Source organism: Acyrthosiphon pisum, chromosome X, assembly GCF_005508785.2.
Source record: "Acyrthosiphon pisum isolate AL4f chromosome X, pea_aphid_22Mar2018_4r6ur, whole genome shotgun sequence".
In the NCBI taxonomy this organism is placed as follows: domain Eukaryota; kingdom Metazoa; phylum Arthropoda; class Insecta; order Hemiptera; family Aphididae; genus Acyrthosiphon; species Acyrthosiphon pisum.
The window spans coordinates 38,112,331-38,117,897 of NC_042493.1; positions in this window are offsets into that span (position 1 = coordinate 38,112,331).

A 5,567-nucleotide genomic window follows, 5' to 3' on the forward strand; every position below is an offset into this window, starting at 1 on the left:
CTACATTTCTTTTTAGATTCAGCCATAATTAATAGCAGTTATATTTGTAAAAAAATCAACCGATTTATGAATTAATAAAACTTTGAAAAATGGCAAACGATGACGATGACGACGACGACGTATGATCGGTAATCGACTGTCACGGATGAACTAAATTACAAAACGTACAGTAATATATATTCCGACCATCGGCGTTAACCGATATCATGTTTCGATAAACAACCATTCTTATGGTACTGTGAGACCTAAAAATATACGGTTGAATGTGTAATGTGTATATTTAATCTTATCTTAACATTCCGATATTCACCTAATAGACTATTAGACTCCATTAGTCGTTATCGACAATGTTCGTTATAATAATCGTTATCTTCGTCACACACATATTTTTCGTAAAAATTACGACACACGCATTTTGACTTATAACGCTCGTGGACCCCTATTTACACATGATGCACCCCCAACTTTCTTTTTCGTTGACATGGACCCCTTGCAGGTCAGAATCGACCCCAGGGGGTCGATATAGACCACTTTGGGAACCTCTGTGTTAAATGATAGTTCTATAGTTGAGGCAGAATGTACATGCCCTCGTGACCAAGTAGTTTGCCACCATATAGCTGCCCTAGCACTTTATACTCACTATAATCTTAGCTCTACAGACAAATCTTGTTCATGGAATGTTAGAAAAAGTAACACATGTGATGAAGTAAAAACTATCAGTCAGATTTATGGTGGTTTTGTTAGCCCTTCTACTATTATTTCAGATGAAGATTTTGCTACTTTCAAACATACTTTGGATAATTTATCTACTCCAGTTGGTTTTTCTTGGTTATTGAGACCTGATTTATTTTTAATTTTAATTTTAAACTTGCGAAAAAATATAAAATTTAAAAACAAACGTTCAAACGATACGATACGATATTATACGATGTCATCCAAAAGACTGGCAACAGTCTCATTACCTATATCATGCATGTGTCTGATTTTCGGAAATGGGGAATTTTCTAGTGTACAAATTAATATAGGATCAAAATATTTTTGGAGAAGTTAAGATCAAAAAATGAAAAATGTGGGAAAGTCGATTTCAAGTAGACTTGACGACAAATTCAAATCTGTTTTCATAAATCTAATCGCTTCAATAGATCAATATGGAATATTTGGCAAAAAACAAGTCTAAAATACTATGTCACGCGTGTGTTAGACAAAAACAGAAAATCACGGTATCGAATCCCCTTAATAACGTAGTTATTTATCTACAGCGATTATAGGATGCGTGGTATCTACTATATTATTATCTACTATTATGTTTTATACAGGAACATCCGGAACTGAAACAAATTAAACGACTAATTGGTCAGTTGTAATTACATTTTGATCTCGTTTATTTTGAGTATGCTGTTGAAAATGCCGAAAATTTAACCATCGTGGCATACATTTTATATACATACTAGCTGATCCCCGTGCACTTCGTTGCCCGTTAAAAATACCAACTCTACATAATTCAAAATGTATGTTTAATTTGTCGTTTAATACCCGGCTATTAATGTTCAAAACTTCACATGACAAATTCCTGTGGATTTTACCTATCTCAATCACCATTAATGATTTTTAACACAGTCATATAAAATATATTCTCGCATTTTAGATTCTGAGCGGAGCGATGAATGTATTGATTTTATAATGATGAGTTTTTTTATATTTTTTTATGTCTGTCATCACCTTTTAGGACAGAAAAAAATGCTTCGATTTTCTTCAATAGTACCTTTTCTGATAGGAAAGAGAATCTAGTTGGTACTTTGGGAGGTCAAAAGTTAAAATTTCCCAGCAGTTTTCAGCGCCGTGAAAAACAAATGAAAAATTAAGGAAAAACGGAAATTTTTACGCAAAACTGATTTTAGACATAATCGATTTTGGTTTTTGGTATAACTCTAAAAAAAATTACCGTAGAGACATGAAATTTTTACCGAATGTTTATATAAGCATTTTCTACACACCATAGCATTTTCAAAATATTCTGACTTATTTTGAGCTTTAAACGGACATTTTCAGTTTCCAATTATTTTGGTTTTTTTTTCTATAAATGTCAATAAAATTTTATTTGTTGGGTAAAAAATCTTGAAAATTTAATAGTAGGCTTCTAATAATATATAGTTTCAAAGGCAGATGAAAAATATTAAAAATCCGTAGCTACACATTTTTTTTACAAGCATTTAAAGTTCGAATTTTGACAAAATTCAACAAAATCTCGAAAATTATCAATCATTGTAATTAAACAATTATAAAATGGTTGGTTTTTATAACTAAGGATTGAAAATTAAAAACCAAGATTCTAATAAATAGTACATACTGTAAACAAAAAATCTAAAAAATATATAAACACAGTTATTTTTTACAGACATTCTAAGTTCAAATTTGAACGAAATTACATTATATTAAAATCAATATTAACGAGTAAAAGTATATATTATAATATTTTTACAGCATCACTGATAATTTTAGGTTAATAATTAAACAATATGAATAATATTAATTCAATTTATCAGCTACCGTATAATAACATAGTCAATATAATTTAAAATATCCTAGACTGACATACGTCTCCGCTCAGAATCGTTTTTCGTATACAATGATATTATATCATTGAATGTTAATTTAATAGTATTTAATATGTTAGAAAGTTTTGTTTGCATACTGACATCGTTCATTTCATTCATATAATGTTTTATACTTAATTCAAAATTTTTAGTTTCACACAAATGTAAGCTTTGAGCCTTTCCATTATGTTTTTTACGGGTTTTTTTCACAAAATATACATACAGATTTAAAAATAGACGCATTACCTTCAATTAATTTTGTTGATTGATTTGATCGAGTATTTATTTCACATACAGAGCTCGATGATGTTGAAGCATTAGGTAGTTGATTTTGTAATATTGAGGGCAATGCAGTAAATTTTCTGGAACATTTTATATGATAGCCATCATGCAAATTAAAAACTTCCGGTACCAAAATGTCACAATATTTAAAACTATTTTTTTGTCGGATTTTCAATGAAGAATTAAATTTTTCTTTTGAATTATCGTTAAACAAAACCACTTTCTCCACTTCTTCACCATTTGAACAAATTAAACACGTTTTTTGTATTGACATTATAAATGTAGTTTAAACGCACATCACACAGTGATAAATATTACACGCTGCACTGCTGCAGTGTACACTATACAACAGTAGGTACTGCACAACTGAAATATTGTCGTCAATCATGAACAACTAATAATGCACCCATTTGTTTTGATAAGCACGGAACGTTTGGTTATATAAATAATATCGAACTAATATGGTACTATTAATACCTTGAAATTACATGTTTACAAATATTTACAGAGATAAGCTAATTGTCGTTCCCGAATTCCAAATACATACTAATATAGTTATCGTTTATTCGTTTGACGAAGTTGAGAGTAATACCAACATTGTACCTATGATTATATATTTTAATGCGTTCTGGAAAGTATAAAACACCAAAATATTCAGTCTGTCGTTTTATATTCTTGATCTACACGTTAATTACTTTATTTTTAGTTCCGGGTTTGATCTTAATAAAAATGACGTAAGTTACGAGCACTTTTTTTAAGTTTAACTTGGTCTGGTTTCACGAAAGCACCAACTATTTTGGTCTGCCTATGCAAATAATTTATGTTGATAAAATGTATTATCATTTGGTTTAAATCGCAAACCTAATGGTCATAACGTAACTTGAGTGCAATTTAAGTGGGGTGTAATTAAGCACTGCACCCTCACGCACCAACATAACACCACCAGACTTCAAGATTTAAATATAGAAATGCTTAGTGAAATAAATAAGAATATCAAAACTTTTAATGAAAATGACGTTGAATTCGTGTTGTGAGCTCTTCGTCTATAAGAATTGAATATCTAATAAAAATGTTTTACCGTTTGTCTGTTTTTCGACTGCATAGGTGAAACACCTATTTACGGTGCCTGCAGAGTTTTGCTTATACGCCTATACGGTTTTATTCAACTATTCAAGGTAAGTTTTTATAGTTAATTTTAATATTATAATTTATGTTGAGCATGGCGATTAGGTATATTATTTTTATTTTTTGTTTTTTTGTATCTTATTCATACAAGAATATCTAATGTACCTATAATGTAATCAATTAAGAAATGTATATAAGTACAAACTTTTGTTAAGACTAATAAATTCGTATTCTTTTATTTTAATACAAAAATGTAAAAATAATAAATATTACAGAAAAATTAATCTGGTTACAATAGTTGTGGTTGGTATTTTTCGTAAATTCGTAATCGTCGTCGTCAGTCTTTTATTCTACTATATATGTGTACAATTCATTTAAATAATTTATTTTACAATTTTATTTTGATATGTATGTTAAATATTCAATATATAAAAGTAATTTTTTGGTTATCAATTAAACCTCTCTTCAATACTTCAATCGTGAAAAAAAATTAGATACCTTTATGTTGCATTCTTCAGGGTAGTATATTCTCATAAAAAATGATAGGAACATCCTGTAGTTTATGGTAGTCATAAATTCTTATGCAAAATAGGTATTCAATTAATGTGTAGGTGGTTAATAAAAAAATTTTTAATAATTAGATACCTATCTTAACAATTTTCTATATTATATATTATATTCTATATTCTAATATAAGTACGCGCTTAAAATAATTATTGCATAAAATATGTATATTCTTAGTAAATTGACAACTCGAATTTTTTTTTATTCCCCTAGGAAAATAAATTATTTATAAATTAATATAAATTCGAGTTGGACATCTCAAAGCAAATTTTTATCTCCCTCCTACTTCGAGTTATCGCGACTCGTCTGTGTATAATAAATAAACTGGAATTTCTTTCGCCGGACTTTTGTTAGGCATTTGAGTGGCAATCCCACTCTCGATATCTGCTTCCTGGTTTTTTTTTTTTAAATGAGGTAATTTAATAAATTATTTTAGATGTACAATCAAAACATTATGCCGACGGCTCCTCCCGTGGAGCTTGTAGAGCCATCGGTATGTTGCTACCTGCAGCCACAGCCGCAGCAATTCGGCATTCAACAACACTCAGTGCCGCAACTAGGTATTGTGGGGCCCTGATGCCAAAAATGTTAAGAGGCCCCTGTACTTGTACTAAACAGTATAATGAAAAAAAATTAGTACCACAGATAACCTTTGGTAGTTTGGCAGACCCCTAATACAAAACAAAATGTATGGCCCCCAATTTTTAAAACTTTTCAAGCACTTTATTAGTATAGTTATGTTGGTTATATTAAATTCATCATATTTTTAAACGCATCTCCAACAATACATCAGTTATCACTTATCAGTAGTCAAATAGTCAAATTAATAAAAAGCAATTAATTTATTAAGTGATATTATATTTAAATTTCAATAACAAAAAATAAACAATATTATTGGTATTATACAAATATTTTATTTTAAAAAGTTTTTTTTCCTTGCCTTCATATTTGAAAAGTCATGTATTAGTTTTTCAATATCAAGTTCTTTTGTCCTTGATTTTT